The sequence below is a fragment of the Callorhinus ursinus genome, unplaced genomic scaffold, assembly GCF_003265705.2.
Source record: "Callorhinus ursinus isolate GAN/ISIS: 27379988/994484 unplaced genomic scaffold, GSC_fseal_2.0 scaffold23, whole genome shotgun sequence".
NCBI lineage: Eukaryota > Metazoa > Chordata > Mammalia > Carnivora > Otariidae > Callorhinus > Callorhinus ursinus.
Genome location: NW_027397085.1, coordinates 19,329,840 through 19,348,583, shown reverse-complemented (window position 1 = coordinate 19,348,583; position 18,744 = coordinate 19,329,840). Strand labels below are relative to the sequence as shown.

Genomic DNA, 18,744 nt, shown 5'->3' with positions numbered 1-18,744 from the left:
CAATAAGAGAAAGGATAAGAACTATATGATCATTTCAGTAGATGTAGAAAAAGCATTTGACAAAGTACAACACCAATTCATGATAAAAACCCTCAACAAAGTAGGTTTAGAGGGAACATACCTCAACAAAATAAAGACCATCTATGAAAAACCCACAGCTAACATTATCCTTAATGGGGAAAAACTGAAAGCTTTTCTCCTAAGGTCAGGAAAAAGGGATGTCCACTGTCACCACCTTTACTACTCTACATAGTAGAGAAAGAAAAGTACTGGAAGTCTTAGCCACAGCAATCAGACAACAAAAAGAAATAAAAGGAATCTGAATCAATAAGGAAGAAGTAAAACTTTCATTATTTGCAGATGACATGAGATATATATATATATATAGATATATAGATATATCTATATATATATATATATAAAACCTGAAAGAGCCCACCAAATGACATATCCAATCAAAGGTTAGTATCCAAAATATATCAAGAACTGATACAACTCAACACCCAAAAAACAATCCAATAAAAAATGGGTAGAAGAGGGATGCCTAGGTGGCTCAGTTAGTGAAGACTTCGGCTCAGGTCATGATCCCAGGGTCCTGGGATCGAGTCCCACATCTGGCTCCTTGCTCAGGGGGGAGCCTGCTTCTCCCTCTGCCTGCCACACTCCCTGCTTATGCCCTCTCTCTCTGACAAAAAAATCTTAAAGAAAAGAAACGATATAAAATGGGTAGAAGACATGAACAAGCATTTCTACAAAGAAGACATCTAGATGGACAATAGACTTATGAAAAGATGCTCAACATCACTCACTGTCAGGGAAATGCAAATCAAAACTATAGTGAGATATCACCTCACATCTGTCAGAATGGCTAAAATCAACAACACAAGAAACAAAAGGTGTTGGTAAGGATGTGGAGGAAAAGGAACCCTCATGCACTGTTGATGGGAATGCATACTGGTACAGCCACTGTGGAAAACAGTATGGAGATTTCTTACAAAGTTAAAAATAGAATTATCCTATGATGCAGCTATCGTACTACTGGGTATTTACCCAAAGAATACAAAAACATGAATTCAAAGGAATACATTCACCCCGATGTTTATAGTAGCATTATCTACAATAGCCAAGATACAGAAGCAATCTAAGCATCCATTGATAGATGAATAAATAAAGAAGATGTGGTATAGGGGCACCTGGGTGGTTCAGTCGTTAAGCATCTGCCTTCGGCTCAAGTCATGATCCCAGGGTCCTGGGATCGAGCCCCGCATCAGGCTCCCTGCTCAGCGGGAAGCCTGCTTGTCCCTCTCCCACTCCCCCTGCTAGTGTTCCCTCTCTTGCTATGTCAAATAAATAAAATCTTTAAAAAAAAAAAAAAGATGTGGTATATACGTACAACGGAATATTATTCAGCCATAAAGAATGAAATCTTGCCATTTGTAATGACGTGGATGGAGCTACAGAGTATAATGCTAAGTGAAATGAGTCAATCAGAGAAAGACAAATACCATATGATTTCACTCATATGTGGAATTTAAGAAACAAAACAAACAAGCAAAGGGAAAAAAAGAGAGCAAGACAAACCAAGAAACAGACTCTTTTAACTCTAGAACAAATATATGGTTACCAGAGGGGAGGTGGGTGGGGGAATGGGGTGAAATAGGTGAAGGGGATTAAGGAGGGCACTTGTTGTGATGAACACTGGGTGATGTATGGATTTGTTGAATCACTATGTTATACACCTGAAACTAATATTACATTATATATTAACAAACTAGAATTAAAATAAAAATATACATACATAAATGGATCTTCCTGTTCACTTTGCTTGGAGTCTTGGCTTTGTCTTCATCTTTGCTGCCTCTTTGGTTGTTGCTTTCCTGACATCATGCCAATGTCTAAGGCAGAAAGAAGAGGAGATGGGAAGAGTGGTGCCAAACACATGGGTCCCTTAGCAGGAAAACAAAACCTTTTTCAAAAGTCCAAGCCTGACTCCAGTTTACATCTCACTGGCTCAGGTTATGTCAGAAGTGAGAAAGGCTAGGAAAGCAAGGCAATAAGTGGGCATATTGCTTTCCTGAAGAAACCCGGGTTGGATACAGAATAAGCAACTAATAGAGTCTACTGTAAAACTGCTGAATGAAGACCCCAAGACTTAGGAACAGAGTAGAAATGCACCACCTTCTCCATGAACCATCTCTGTATCTCATCCATTCTTATCCCAGATGGCCTGCCTCTGGCCACTGGATTAACATGAAAGGGGCAGGCAGACTGTGGTCAGAAGCCCAGGGAGTTCATCAGAGATATTAGTGTCTGCTTCCTCGAAGCTGACCAGATAGACAGCATACTACAAGTGTTCAAATGATTGTGTCTCTCAGGCTCATAAGGATGCTTGGCCTGCTTATGGCATGCAGGCAAATAGCTTCTTCAGAACCTCTTACCTTGGTCACCAATGCCCAGCACCATCTAGCCTCTGGGTCCTCATACTGTACACGGCTAAAGAAACTCTGGCAACAGTTAAAGTGCCTAAGATGGGTCTAGTCACACAGAAATATTGATGCAATGTCCTCCAGGCTTGTTGTGTGATTTTCCTGGAAACAAGAGCCTTCTTCTGACCAGTGTATCTGTGCTGCTTAAATCCTCCAGGAGGTAACTGAAACTCACTTGAACTAGGAGAGAGCTGTGTGATGCTTTCTTGTATCTTGGGCCATGGTTCTCATGATATGTGTAGCAGAAGGCAGTCCAGGAAGAAAAGTCAAGTCAATAGAAGGTGCCAGGACCTTGAATGTTGAGGCCTGAAGCAAGGCATCATGATGAAAGTCCTTTCAGTTACTCCAGGTCTCACCGTGATTCCATCAGGACACTTGTCACTCTGTTCTTCACTAGGTTAGGAGCCCCATGAGGACAGGGACTGTGCCTGTTATTTTTACCTCTAGCATCGTGGGTGCTCAACAAATGGGCACTGAATGAATGAATGAATGAAGGACAGATTGTCTGAAAACAGCATATGACTGGAGGGTGGGAGGGAGTGGCTCAAGGGAATCCCATGTACGCTGTGGGCTGCACAGCGCTCCTCCACAGCCTCTGCATTAAAATCAAATATTATACCCAACTTCAAACTTACTTAGATTTTTTTTTCTACATTTGCTGACCTAAGCTCATTAACTTCAAGATTTTTTGTCCATGGTTGCCACTGAAAAGAAAGGAAAAAAAAAAAAGCCAGATTGTCCATAGAATTTGAAAACTTATCAAATAGTTCAGTATCAAGGTAGGTCACTCACAGTACAAAAATTCCATTAGTCTGTGATTCCTCCTTAGCTTTTTAATGTGAGAATATTCACCATTCAGGGGAAGAGCCTTGATACAAGTGAGACTGTTAGTATAATCCCCAAACATCTCTAATTAACCATGATTTCTTTTTAAAAAGTAATTGTAGTGTCTTCAGTAGCTAATCTTCCTCTCATTTAATTAAAATATCTGTCATTTTCTCAGATGTGACATCTGAGCACAGAGAGTCCCAAACCTTGCTAAAAGAGGAAAGGCAGGGGCGCCAGGGTGGTTCAGTCAGCTGAGTGTCTGGCTCTCAATTTCGGCTCAGGTCACGATCTTAGGCTTGTGAGACCAAGCCCTGTGTCAGGCTCTGCGCTCAGCAGGGAGTTGGCTTGAGATTCTCTCTCTCCCTCAGCCCCTCCCCCTTCTCTAAAATACACAAATAAATCTTTTTTAAAAATTAATAAATAAAAGAGGAAAGGCATTTTCCCTGTATCATGTCCTAGAGCATTTCCAGGGCTTATAATGGTAGAAAAAAGATCCTTTCCTGTCTCTTATGTCAGCCAGTGGCATTCTGTCCAGACTGTTCCCACACACTCCCACTCAAACGAATTGCATTTAAAGAGAATACGTTCTTAACCTGAACATTCCATCTGATTTATAACATTTCTTTCCTGGCCCCCCAAAATAAGCAAGCAAGCAAGGAAGCAAGCAAGCAAGCAAGAAAAGCTATAATTATAATCCTTCACAATCATGACCATCCTTAGCCTTGGGAAGTTTGTCAGTGAGGTGGAAGAAGAGAATTGCTTTTCAACTGTGCCATGTTAGATATCCACATGGCCACTGTCTCTGCTATTGCTTCTTTCTGCTTTCTGAAGAGGTGCAGGAAAGACAAGGTGCTTATGAAGTCACTGTCTATATAGGACTGTCCTATGTGATGTGAGGCCATGATCTGGCTGCCTCTTACAGTACAGCTTTTCATTCCAGGATAGCCCATTGTGCTGGCTGTTTTGGATGCAGCTTGGCATGAGCACAGAAAGTCCATACAACCACCCACAACTTGATCTACTAGTTGTGAACGGAAACTTTTGAACACGTTCCACCAGCTGTACAATGGTACCATTTATTACTTTATTCTCAGGGGAAAACATTTGCTGTGTGAATAATACCAGGGACTTATGTAAGCCTCTTCATTTTCAGGGAGCTTTATGGGTGTCAGCAAATTCACACAACACCGTGGTAAGGTAGCAAGGCATTGTTATGCCTTCTTTACAGAGAGAGAAACCAGATCACAGCATCAGATTTTCCCAAGGCCACATGGACAATAAGGGGCATGGACTCACTTCCAGAGAGACCCAAACTTTCCTGCTAGAGAGCACAATTTCCCACTTAGAGAAAGACTCCACAGGATTCTATCCTGGATCTAACACTTGAGGATAATCGCTCTGACTTTCGACAGCTCTAACGCTGCCTCATTCTTTGGTTTTGTCCAGATGGACAAAAAGGGAAAGACAAGATGGGGTACCCATATAGGATAGTGTGGAGGTTTGTCATCTCTCATATACCTTGTCATTGAGGAATTGTCCAATCTATAGTCACAGGATTACAGAAGAAGGTGCTGCGTATCCATATAGCTCCATGAAGTAAAAAGGAACTTTTCTACAATATAGGATGGATTTGTTGATTCCAATTGTTACTTAGGAGATTGAGAAAGAGTCTTCCTTATCAGCTCTGGGAACATGCTAAATACCTCTGGAGTGGGTTGAATTGTGACTTCCAATAAAGTATGTACAAGTCCTAACCCTCATACCTGTGACTATGACCTTATTTGGCAAGTGGGTCTTTGCAGGTGTAATTAAGGATCTCAAGATGAGATCATCCTGGATTTGGGGGTGGATCTAAATCCACTGACAGGTGTCCTCATAAGATAAAGGCAGAGAGAGATCTGAGATACAGACACACAGAGGAGAAGGCCATGTGAAGACAGAGGCAGAAACTGGACTTATTCAGCTAAAAGCCAAGGGAATTTTGACAGTTGTCAGCAGCCACCAGAAGTTAGGAGAAAGGCATGGAATGGATTCTCCCTTGGAGCCTACAGAAGAACCAACTCTGCCAACACCTTGATTTCAGGCTCTGGCCTCCAAAACTGTGAGAATAAATTTCTGTCTTTAAGCCACCTAGTTTGTGGTAATTTGTAATAGCAGCCCTAGGACACTAATACATCCTCTTCAGCTTCTTCTCCCAATACTCAGAATCATGAGTTTTAACTCAATTCAAAGCTAAAAGGTAGAAGTGCCTGGGTCGCTCAGTCAGTTAAGCATCTGACTCTTGATTTCAGCTCAGGTCATGATCTCAGGGTCATGAGATCGAGCCCCATGTTGGGCTCTGCACTGGGCGTAGAGCCTGCTTAAGATTCTCTCTCTCCCTCTGCCGCTGCCCCATGCACACACTTGCTCTCTCTCTCAAAAAGAAAAAGAAAAAAGCTAAATACATACAATGACAAATCTTTTATTGTGTGTGTGCCAGTGGTAGAGGGTATTAAAATTCTAAAATGGTTGAAAATTACTCTCCCAGATAACCAATATTAGTGAATGAAGAATTGGATTATCTTGACTTACTCCACTGTGAAGGTAAAAGGGACAACATGAAGAGAAGAAAAATCAAGAACCAGTGGAATGAATTCAAATTCGATCACAAAGCACCATAGTTTTTATACCTTATCTTCTTCAGGCCACTGCCCCAAGGAACACAAAGCAAAGCACAGTGTAGCCTTTAAAAATAATAAAGTTATAATTATGATTAATTTAGTAAAAATTTATTCTACAAATTAAACTATTACAGAAATTCATAATGTAGAAAATATCCACCTCCAATATGGTACACCTTCCTCTAATTTTTTTCTCTCTAAATATATGAACACTCTGTCTCTTTCCCCAACCTTTTAAGAACTGGAATGGAGAGTGGGTCTGCAGGATAGCCTGGTGTCTACTAGATTTTTGGCCTAATTTAGTTGGATTAAAGGAATGCCTGCTGAGTGGTCCTGAATATAAGTCCTATTTCTTGCAAACCTTGGGTCAGGCAACTCTGAGTCCTCTGAGTACACATACCTGACATGAGATTACACTTTTGGTTAGAACATAGATTGGTATATTTTTCCTATTAAGGGCTAGATAGTAAATATTTTAGGTTTTGTGGGCCATACGGTCTCTGTTGCAACTAATGTCTGCTAATACAGTAGAAAAGCAGTCATAAATGAAATGCACATGAATCACCATGGCTGTTTTATTACTATTTTATTACTGCATAGCAAATGACCACAAACTTAGTGGCTTAAAACAACACTCATTTATTAATTCTAGTACTATAGGTCAGAAGTCTAGGTGGGCTTAGGGTCTGACAGGCCTGATAGGAAGGTGTTGGCCAGAAGGGCTCTCATCTGCAGGCCCTGGAGAAGATTTTGCTTCCATACTCACTCAGGGTATTGGAAGAATCCTGCAGCTTGGGGTTGTAAGATTGATATCCCAGCTTCCTTGCTGCCTGTCAGTGGGGGCCATTCTCAGTCCTCAGGGCCATCTCTCAGGTCTCTCATAGTCTGTTCATAATATGAATGTTGCTCTCTTCCAGACCAGCTGGAGGACATCTCTAACTTGCTCTTCTATTCCCAGTCAGGGAGAACTCTTTACTTTCAAAGGGCTCATATGATTAGTTTAGGCCCATCTGAGTAATTTCCCCAAAGACTAACCCAAAGTCAACTGATTAGTAACCTTAATTACACCTGCAAAAATCCCTATTACCATACAATGTAACCTAATCACAGGAGTGAAACCTCATTATATTCAGTTTTTGCCTACCGTCAAGGAGAGGAGATTATACAGGGGGAACATCACTGGGGGTCATTTTAGATTCTGCCTACCACAGCTGGGTTCTATTACAGCTTTATTTATAGACACTTAAGTCTGAATTGAGTAAAATGTTCACATCTAACAAATATACTTTTTAACTCTTTTTCAACCATATAAAAATGTATACACTATTCTAAGCTTATAAGGTTATATAAAACAGGCAGAGGGCTGGATGTGGTACAGGACCTGTGGTTTGCTGACTCCTGGGTTAGAGGATCAGATAAACAAACCCTACAGGAACACCAAAAGAGTAATTTTCATAATACCCCACAGAGTGCCTTCTTCACAGTAGGTATTCAGTGAGGGCATGAATGAACAAATGCTGGGTTCCAGAAAAGACTGAGGAAATAAAATGCACCCCAAAAGTCCTGGTACAGAGTCTACTGCTGTGAGTAGAGTAAAAATAGTTTTACTTTTGAATATGAGACCAGGCATGACCTAGGGGAGGCCCAGGTGGCCCAGAGCTCAGACCGGAGCACCATTTTCCTTGGGCTCCAAAGAGAAAGCACTGTAATTACAAGGGTTACATAACAGTTAAAGTCTACCCAGCACACTTTATCTTATTACTGGACTAAAAAGCCAAGCAAAACTCAGCAGTCTCTCTCTCAGATGCTGGACTTTGGATCAGAGGCTTGTCTGGCTGGGCAACAGTGCTATAGTCCATCCGAATGTCACTGAATTTCTTGGTAAATGAATCAGGTGGGAATGGCTTCGACCATGTTGCGAGTCAAATGTATAGAAAATACAGGGCCAAAGAGAAAATTTAGCACTGCTGGGTGAGATCTCTTATCCAGTACTAAAGGACCCATCCCCAGCATTTTTTAAATGGATATATTCCCTGGGATGATGGGGAAAATCAGAGTATTGGCTGAGACCATATCAGAGGAAGAGTATTCACTCTGGAAAATCTGGGAGAGAGTGTTCCAGTCCATAAACTACCCAGAACCCCAGATTCACAGAATGTTAGGATAAGAAGGAATCCGAGGGACCACCTGCTTCAACTCTCATGTGCGGAAAGAAACCAAATCTCGAGACATTAAATTACTTTCCCAAATGTCCCAAGCTAGTTGGTAAGAGCTTAGGAAGAGCCTGTTTATTGTGATTCCCAATAAAATACTATTTGTGCTCCATCTTCTCTTCTTCATTTGTCCCAGGTCCTCACATTTTTGTGCTGGTTAGCATTTTGGCCAGAATTGTGCCAGAAAGTATTGCTCCTTGCTGCTCCTCCCACTGTCACAGCACCTCCCTGGGCTGTTGTCACTTTTTGCCTTGTATTTTACAACCCTGAAGAAGGTGCTCCCTACCTAGATTCTCTTAGGTCATTCTTTCCTGGCTGCTATTTTACATAACACATCCAGGCTGCTGGTAAAGAATCAGAGCCTTGAGAGCAGCCTGGTTTGGTTTGGGCAGAGTCTAGTTTAGGTCAGAGCAATCCTTGCATTAAATATCAATATCCAAAGAAGATGGGAAGAGGTTTCTAAAATATTTATTTGTATTTCTAATTTATGGCTCAGTTTTCCTTAAAATGAAGAGGTCTGATTGCTCTGTGCCACCCTAGCAATACCCTAAATCTTTGGAGAATATGCTTCTTGTTGGATCCCTAGCAGGGAAGGACATCTTTCCTTGTCCAATCTGTCCTCAGTATCTTAGGGCCCCCTGGGGTTTCCTCCCCATTCCATGGGGATGTACTTAGCCCCATCCCCAGGCCTCCTGTACATCAGCTTTTGAGACCATAATCTAGGAGCCTTAAGTGCTGAGCTCCCACCACGGAACTCTCCGGACTGCAATTCTCCAAAACCCTTCTCTCGTGCAAGGCCTCAGGATGGCTCAGGCAGGATCTCTAATGGTTTCTGTGCCACTGGTGCCCATCCTCCGTTTCTGCTTCTTGGTCTTCCTTGGTCCTGCTTGCTATCCCTCCATAGCATGATAGGGAAGTCATAACCTCTCACCAGCACAGGGTCCTTCCAGCTCTCTACCAAAATTGTGTCCAATTGTCTGCACCTTTCCCACCATCAGCTATGAGGATGTGGAGATTTTTGTTACATTTGGCACTGCTCACTGGGCTTTCTCTTCCTTTCACTGTTAAAACTCACCTGTTAGATCTGCCTTGCTGTGATTCTGATACTGTCTCCTGTGTCACCACTCTTACCCAACGCACTCTTTTTGTCCCCCAGAGCCACTACTCATGAAGACCATGGACTAGCATGCCTGGGTAGGTGCAGAAGACCCTGCACAATTGACATCAGGAAGTCACCTACAGAGAGCTCCCTCACTGCTAAGGGTTCCAGGAACCAACTCTGCTGTTTGCTCGCTCAGGTGGGGCCTCTGCCCCCACCCGCTACCCAGGGCACCATCGGTGGGGATTAGGAAGCGGTCTCTGTCCCCCCATCCCTCTCCACATGCATCACAGATGTTTCTTAAGGAAAACTACTGCAGCCTCACAGCTGCCAGTTCTGAAGGTCCTAGGACCCCCATTCTGAGGCTCCTTGCTGGACTCACTGTCCTCCATCCTCCTCTTTCCATTTTCCGAGGACAACTGCATTCATGCAATGAAAGCAATGCCTGTATTGTTGAAGCCATGGCTGTCTTCACACACAACACTGACCTTTCTCTTCTGGATCCTGTAACATGGGTCCTGAGTATTCTGCTCCTCTCTTAGCAGGAGAACTCCTGTCTCAGTTCATCCTACAGGAGGGATACAGGCACTTCCTGTTATTATTTTTGCCCAGAAGTGTTTTGAACCTTTCAAAAAAATCTTTTTCCTCTTTTATAAACAAAAATGCTATGCTCGACCACCCAGCAAAATCTTGACATGATCTTCATAGGGAGATGAGACCCTGCCCCCATCAGGTGCTCCCTCAGAAGGCTCACTCACTGATGCCGATTCCCTCCAGCTAAGAGAATTTGTCAAACTTTACTTTGTTTGCTTACGTTACAGGAATAGCAGACTTATATTGGTTCTCAAGTTATGAAATTTTACTATAATATGAAACACCTTTTTATTTTTAAGGGATACATACATTTCCTTCTAGAAATGCTGATACCCATCCATAGGAACTTTACCTATTTGAAAAACAAGGCTATAAGATGTCAGGGTAACAAAGGGAAGGTGTGAAGGCCACACGAAGAACAATTCTGTGGGACCCAGAGAGAAAAAGAAGAGTCCCATCATGAAACTATCTTTTTGAATACTTTTCTGGCCAAATAGTGTTCTCAGAAATGGGTATATGTTCTGTCTCAACCTGCACACCAAACCCATTAGGTTAGAAATAGCACATCTCTGCATGGTATGCAATATACTGCCCAAATGAAAACAGTTTTCACCCCAACTCCAGAAAAATCCTGCTTTATAAATTTCTTGTTTCTTATGCAATGTGTTTAATATGATGCTCTCCTATACCAGCTCATCCATTTTGTCAGTTGCCATTAGTAGATCCTTGAGAAGCAATGCAAAGACCTCCAATCCACAGAGCCTGACTACAGGCATATGTATGAACTCAGAGCCCCCAGCTAGGAGCAAGGAAGGGCTATATTGTGTGTATTTCGGGGGTGGGAAGTGGGACCCGATAGAATCCCAGAGATCACAGATTGCAGGGCTCTCTTTGAACATGATCATTTTTTAAACTTTGCCTCTCCCTGAGCAATAACAAGGTCGGAGACGCAACATAATCCCAGGGTATGAACAGGCATGAGGCTTCAATTGCTCCAGCTAGCAGAGGTAAGAAAAGACTACCAATATGACAACTCCACAGACATACGGCACAAGGGATCATTACCCAGGCCGGTCAACTCTGCATGGTCTAATCTGCCGTGGCCCCGTAAAGCACCAGTGTATCGTTTAACACAGCTGGACCTACTCTTCAGAAGCACATTGCTATGGCTAAGGTTGTGCTGACCTGAAAGAAAAGAAGAAAAAGAGATGGTATTAATGGCTCCCTTTCATGTCAACAGGATTTAATGAAAGAGGAACAGAGGGCTTTGTCGTTTTTCAATGCCCCCAAACCTTACCATGTAGCCAGGATATTTGGGGTTCTATTTAGTATTTGATTTGAGTTTTAATTATTTTAGTAATAGACAAAGTAAAAGCTGAGTAAATCACGTGCATTAAAATCCTGAAAACCTTTTCCAACCGAAAAACAGCAACTTTTCGCCTACATTCTACATGAGGAAAAACGAATGTTTCAATGAAGCGTCCCAAATTCTTAGATGAATCAGAGATAAGGAGCTCCCACCAGCAACTTCAGTGTCACTGGCCCAATTTAGCAGTTTGGGCTTTGGCAGCAGTCCCACTGACAGGACAGAGGACTCTTTGGGAAGACAGGCGATTTGAAATGCAAGTGTTATTTATAAATTATCTCCAGATGGTCCAGTTCCTACAATTCCTAAATTGCTCAGAATTTCAGAGTGGAAATTTTAATCATAGACATTTGAGGTTGATTTGGTCTAAGCTGGGGACAATTTTGAGAACTCAAATGACAAAAAGAAGGCAAATGAGTCTGTCCCAGGACTGCTCAGGAGACTTGCCCTTGCTCGTGGCGTCTTGGTTAATCAACACTTGCCTCCTGCTTTACAGTCGCAAAGCCCTTTCCTCACACTCCCAGAGGGCCCTTGCCCTTTGCACCTGGGAGGAACTGCTGAAAATACCCTCTAAGGAAGGAACCAAACTGAATAGTTAATTTACTGTTAGAGCATATCCCGCCCCCCACCCCCCAGGACAGGATAGGTATTAGAATTCCCATGCTATCTGTTTCTCTCAAGTATTTCTCAGCATCAGGAGCTAGGTCCGATCTATACTTGGACATCTCCACGGCTCTCTCCCCACACCTCCCTCCCTCCCCTTCCTCCTTTCATTTCTCCCTCTCTCAATCCCTTCTCTTTCCCTTCTCTCCCTTCCTTTCTCCCTTCTATCCTTCCATTGTTCTTCCCATTATTTCTTCCATTTATCTAACAATTGTTTATTAAGCACTTACTATGTGCCGGGCATGGGGTTGGGTGCTGATCAGAGGTCAAAACACACTTTCTTCAGATACCAGCAGACAAAAAAATAGTACCTGAGTCCTCCCTCATCATAGAGCTTTGTAGAATCACATCAATTCCAGTCCATGAGAGTCCATGTATGCAAAAGAAAAAAGCCTTACCATATTTACTTCTACCAATGATGAATTCAAGATTCTGAGGGAAGATGATCTGCTCAAGATTATAAAATTACAAAGGAAGTTGGCGGGGGGGAAGCTCTCTTAGGCCTCCAGACACAGTGGCCATGATTCTTCTGTGTATAATTTTGGTTTAGCTGAGGAAAAAAGAAGAAACGGAGGGATGGTCATGTGTTACCAGGCCTATTCAATGGCTTTAAATCATAGACAATGCTGGGCTCAAAGCAGACATTTAGACTTTAGAATAAGTGATCCAGAGGATCATTAAGAAGGGATGTTCATTATTTCTCAGGTTCATTGACTTGTACGGATAAAATACATAAAAACTGGACAAGAACAGTTACCTAAAGAATAAAATGACTGAGATAGCAAGGAAATCATAGCAACATAGGTAATATAGGTATGTTATTCATCTGGAAGGCTAATTGCTGGCATCATACATGCTTGTATAACTGATTTACAAATTAATTCTCTAGGAAGAATAATACAGTGGTTATTCTAGCAATGATGATTGCCACAGATACAAGAACGCAATAATGAAGAAAGTTGGACAGAGGTAGCCCAGGGGCTTTCAAACTCTAGCACACATCAAAATTGCCTAGAAGGCTTGTTAAGACATGCATCAATAAATAGGCTCACCCCCAGAGTTTCTGATTTAGTAGGTGTGGGGTGGGGCCTGAGAATTTGCATTTCTAGTAAGTTTCCAGGTAGAAATTGATGCTGCCCCTCCATCTGGGAGCACAGTGAGAATCCTGAGTTAGAGACCCGTTTGGGGAAGAGCAAAGATGGGTGCAAGAGGCACATGACTGAATGTAGTGGGTATCCGGTGTTGGGACTTTGAGAAAGGATGTGGATGAGGTCATAGAGAACTCTGAGAGCCAAGAAAGAGAAGGGAAGGCAAGGGAAGGGAAGGGAAGGGAAGAAGGGAAAGAAAGAAAGAAGAAAGAAAGAAAGGGAGGGAAGGGAAGAGAGAGGGAGGGGGTAGAGAAGAAGGAAGGGAGGAAGGAAGGAAAGAAGGGAGGAAGGAAGGAAAACTTTTCTAAAGCAAGAGAGAGACATTAAATGTTTTGATGAGAAGCATAGTGGATGTCACAACCTGTGTTTTGGAAAGATACCTAGTGACAGGTGAGGGCTTTGGGTCTCTTTGAAAGCAGAAAAATTTGGGCAGAATCTGTGGCTATCTGTATAATTTCTTGATACAGTAAACTGAAAGATAAATTAAGTGAAATGATACAAAATAAATGGAAATAGTTTTTAAAAAAACAGTAGTATAATCTAATGACATAATGCTATTGATTTATTAAAATATATTTTTAATTTAAGCAATATATATACTTTTTATTAAGATTTTGGGAATTACAAAAAAAGAGAGGAAAAAAAATCAGTCATCCATATTCCCACCACCTCCACACAAACTCTAGTAATTTTTTTTCAGTATTTCTTTCTTTTTAAGTTTATTTATTTTTTTAGTCATCTCTACACCCAACGTGGGGCTTGAACTCAAGACTCTAAGATCAAGAGTCACATGCTCTTCCAACTGAACGAGCCAGGTGCCCTAACCAATAGTGTGTATTATCTCTATTGTCTCTTCATCTTTTTTATGCCCAAGAACATTTTGCTGCGTTGTGACCACAATATAGATAAAAGTTTTTTCCTACCTTATTTTATACACATTATTTTCTTAAATCACTGTAAGCTTTTGCTAAACACAATTGCCAAACACATATGCTACAGCAGATACTGCTGTTTACCTGTCTAATGGTCCGATTCCAGATTTTCCCTGCTGGCTGAATCCAGTATTTTTTGGCCTCCACCTCCTTTATTTGATGTAAGTAAATCTTCATTAATATAAAACAGTCAAGGTAGTTCTCTCTTAACCAGTAACTGATGTAAGGGCTTTCTTTCAGAAAGTGGCAATGTTTTTTACTTGACAGTCAAAGTTCTCCATGACTGTAGTAGTTTGAAAAATGGACACCAGAGCTATCAGGTCCTAATCCCTGGACCTGTAAATGTCACCTTATTTAGAAAATGGGTCTTTCCAGATGTGATTAAGTTAAGGATCTTGCTGGATTATCTGCGTGGCCCTAACTGCCATCATCAGTTTCCTTATAAGAGAGAGGGTTTCCACAGCACACATGCCAAAAATGGAATACTATAGAGAAGATAGCATGGTCCTGCACAAAAATGACAAGCGAATTTGTGAAAAGTTCCACATTTAAAAGAGAGAGAGAACCAAAGGGAGGTTTCACACAGGCACACAAAGGAGAAGGTGATATGAAAATAAAGCAGAGACATTTGAAGACTGGACTGAGGTGGCCACATGCCAAGGAATGCCAACAGCCCCCAGAAGGTGGAAGAGACAAGGAATAGATTCCCCCCTAGAACCTCCATAGGGAGCACGGCCTTATCAATGCCTTAATTTTACTGATTTTGGACTTGTGGACTCCAGAACTGTGACAGAATAAATTTCCATTGTTTTATATCACCGAGTTTGGTGTCATTAGAGCTGCAGACAACTAACACAGTAACTTACTCCAAATAATTCTTGAAATGTTCTGTCCCAGTTCTGGTCAATAAGACATGGTCTATGAAATGGAAGGCTCTTCTTGGAAAGATTTTCTTGCTCTTAGAAAAAGAGATGTTGCGGGAGGGCAGTCTAATTTTTCTACTAGATGTTATTGCATCTACCTATAACATTAGAACTGTGGCAGCCATCTTGTGACTATGAGGCAGGTAAACCTGAGAACAAGCCAATGAGCCAAAGGTGGGAGAGCAGGAAGATGGAAAAAAGCTTGGGCCTTTGATGACATAATCAAACTGCTTTAATTAACCAGCCCTGGGACTTTCCTATTATGAGATTTCTTCTTACTCAAGATAATCTTCTTAAGTGAGATTAATGTGATTTTTAGGCTATCCTTAGTTGGGTTTTTCCTTACTTTCAGCTGACAGCAATATACCAGATGCATTCGTCAAATGGATTACACCATAATTAAGAAATTGGCCAACTATGGGCCTGAAAACTACTGCCCGACTTTGTAAATAAAGTTTTATTGGAACACAGTCTCACTCATAGCCTGCTGTCGTTTTTTGCGCTACAATAATAAAACTGAGTAGTTGTGATGGAGATTGAATGGCCCACAAGCTTAAAATGATGCTATCGGGCCCTATCAAAGAAAGTTTGCAAACTCTTGCCATTCTTGAACACATCCATTCCTTTATTATTGCATATTGTTTTTCTAGTTTCTCTGAAAACTGTCTTCTTTACATAAATTTTAAGACCTGTCACTTGACCATATTCCTGCATACACACCAAGTGCTATACATGGACAAAGGGTCCAATAAGAAAATAACACACTCATGGAAACAATTTACAATCATCTCCTACTTCATCTGTGATCTTACCAGAGTTGGCCAACGGTTATGATCAACACGTGAGACTGCCTTTTCCACATATAAATAAGTACAGGTGATTACAAAAACTAATTCAAAACTGTAGCCTAATCGAGAAGAAAAACAAGAAAAAAAGCTTTTCTTTCCCCTTTTTAAGTTTAAATCAGCCAAACTAAACTTCCTCCAGGGCTGAATGATGTTGGTGGGATGTACATCACGGTGAATGTTATTACAGCTGAGAGAGAAGGGCCTGAGCAGTCTCCAGTAGGCCAGCCTGAAGATTCCACTTTATGGTTGCAATCCTGAGCAGGGAGAAAGCTACTATTCAGTGACTAAGGCAGGACTCAAAGCTTGTCATGTAAATGGAGCCAATTGTATATTTAATTGATGTTTTGACTCCATGCCACATTCGCTCCCTCTCAAAGAAGAAAAAGATCACTTCTTTTTAGCAGGTTCCCCATGATGCACTGCACTCCGAAGGCACCTTCCTTTAAATGATGTGCGTGGCAGGCAGTCCTGTGGTTAAATTTGTGGCTGCACACAAGCAGGTTGCAGGAGGGAGTCGCTGACCAAATAACCTTTTGAACTTGGTGGGAAGGTCAAGCTATAGCTGCTCCGGCCAAACATTTCTACTTGCTTCCTTAGAAGCTGCTCAGGGGCCTCTCTTTGGGTGCAGAAGGAGCAAAATTTTCACATCTCCTAAGTTCTTCTGGGGGCTTGCAGGATGCCCCCTGGGGCAAAACGCAAATAAACGGGCAAGGTGCATAATCTGAATAATCTTTGAGGATGAGCCAAGCCTTGTCCTTTTGTCAGGAGGAATCATCTAGAACGAGTCTGGCATCTTGGAGAGAGTCCAGAGTAAACAGTCCCTGAAGGCAATGCTCTGTAAATGCCCAGGATCTGGCTGTGCTCTAACATACACACATACAACACTCACTCGCTCACTCACTCACTCACACAATGCAATGTGCAGCAAAAACACCACCACCAAATCCTCAGGAAAACAACCAGAAAACCATTGGCTACAGTGTGCCAGACTCAGAGAATGGACAATCAGAGGCAGAAAGTTTCAAGTCCATGAATATTCAACAAGAATCAATGAAAGTGCTTTTGGAAAGCTCCCGATTGGCACTTCCAGCCTATTCCACAGTTACCTTCTTTCCAAAACATCTGATAGGGAGGCATTCTACTTCCTTTCCCAAAGAATGCTGGACGTGTGCTACATTTTCCATATCAACCATGCAAAACAATGGCTCCCCCCCACCCCATTTCTTAACTGAGACAGATACTAAATCTGTGACTGAGGAAGCACACATTTTATTGAAGGATTTTAGCTCTTATAAGATTTAAAGTAATAATGACCATTAATAAGTAACTACAGTAAATAAAAATTTTTATTTAAGAAGTTAGTATAAGAGCACTTAAAACTTCAGCATCTTGCCTTTTATAACTTCAAAAGATTTGATACATGTTGTCTGCTAACTCACATAAATTTCAATATAGAGCCTTATCAAGTGAGCAGGGATAGGGGTTCTTTATTTGATAGCAATGGAGGCTCAGAGTGAATAAACGACTTACAAAGGTTGCACTGTTTTCTTTTATCCAGGTTTAATGATCATTATTAAAATCATCTATGCTTCTAAATAAACATAAAAACTTAGAAAACTTTAGAAAATTGTTCTCATAATTAAAAACAAAACAGAACAAACTTCCAACCAAGCCTGTTTGGCAGGAAAGTGCAGGCTTTACTGTCAGGCAGATGTACATAGCTAGCTGGGGCTTCAGAAAAGCTACCTGGCTCTCTCAGTCTCATTTTACCATCTGTAAAATAGGCATAACAATATTTACCATGCAGGATTGTTATGAGAATTAGAGACAAAATATTCAAAGCCCCTGGAATATGTTAGAGCCATAATAAATGGTAATTATTCACATTTGGAGTATTTTCTTTCAAGGGGGCATTAGGCATCAGTTATTTGGATTTTACATGTAATTAAAAGTACATTTTATATACAGTGTTCTATCACATTTATGGACATATACTCTTTATACACAAACTCTTTATAGACATACACTGCAGAATAGAAAGTGCATATGCCTTCTTCCACCTAAACAATTCCCATTGTCAGACATACATGTAGTTTCCCACATCCACTCCTACAAATAATGCTGTGATTAAAATCTTCATGCTAAAGCTTCATCTGCATTGAATTCTCAGGATCAATTTCCAGAAGTAGAACTACTAAGTCAATGGCCAATGATCCTTGTGTTCTAATTGCTTTCTAAAAGGATTATAGTAATGTTCACAAGCAAAAAGCAGTCGAGAAGGGGGTTTGCTCACCTCACCCTTACTACTCTCTGCCTCCATCCCTCTGGAAATCTGTGAAAATGTGATCACAAAGAGAACAATTTTCTGGTTTTGATTTATATTTCCTTGATTACTAGTGTGGTTGAACTTTTCCAAATATTTCTTAAGTTGATTTGCAAATTGTTCTTTTCTTTTCCCATTTTTGAAGTCTTAATGTTTTTCCTAGAGATTTGTATGAGTTCCTTACTTATATGAAAAATGTTAACCTTGCTGAGTGCCACCTCAACAAAATGGGCAGGGACAAACAAGGCAGAAATGACTGTAAGAGAAGGACAATATTATAGGTCAATGACGAACCTACTGGGTTCTCAGTAGAACTGGGTGCCCTGATTTCTTCAACTCTCTGAGGCTGTACAGCATCCAGAAAGTAAGAAAACAAGAAGACAACCAAGTCACTAACATGTTTTGAATACTAAATGTGACTCTTCAATATTTTATGCATCAAATACTTATTGAGCAACTATTCCATATCAGGCTTTGTCCTAAATGCCAGGGATACTACAATGAAGAAAAGAGACAGGGTCTCCAGTTTCATGGAGCTTATTTATTGAATGTTTCCTAAATGTCAAGTGTATTTCCAGAGGCCTTCTCATCTCTGGCCTCAAGAACTCTATGTGGTTTCTTTCCCTGTCCATTTTTGCCATTCTAACTGGTATAAGGTGGT

General features: G+C 41.2%; 1 protein-coding gene and 1 pseudogene across 25 annotated transcripts in view; one reads left to right on the top strand and one right to left on the bottom strand.

Annotated features, from left to right (window-relative positions):
* Positions 1–18,744, bottom strand: part of ANKRD55 (ankyrin repeat domain 55) — a 496,355-nt gene that overhangs the window by 268,682 nt on the left and 208,929 nt on the right. For 15 of the 25 annotated variants that reach the window (XM_073905461.1, XM_073905462.1, XM_073905452.1 and 12 more), the window contains one exon: positions 1,799–1,895. The exons of 5 other annotated variants lie outside the window; for them this stretch is intronic. The gene's annotated coding sequence lies outside the window, so the exon portion shown is untranslated. Of the gene's footprint in view, positions 1–1,798; positions 1,896–2,661; positions 2,793–9,774; positions 9,855–10,945; positions 11,066–12,307; positions 12,460–18,744 lie in introns of all 25 variants that reach the window. 5 more of the 25 variants (XM_073905453.1, XM_073905455.1, XM_073905470.1 and 2 more) reach the window with 5 other exon arrangements.
* LOC112839513 (U6 spliceosomal RNA) lies at positions 14,441–14,541 on the top strand (annotated as a pseudogene).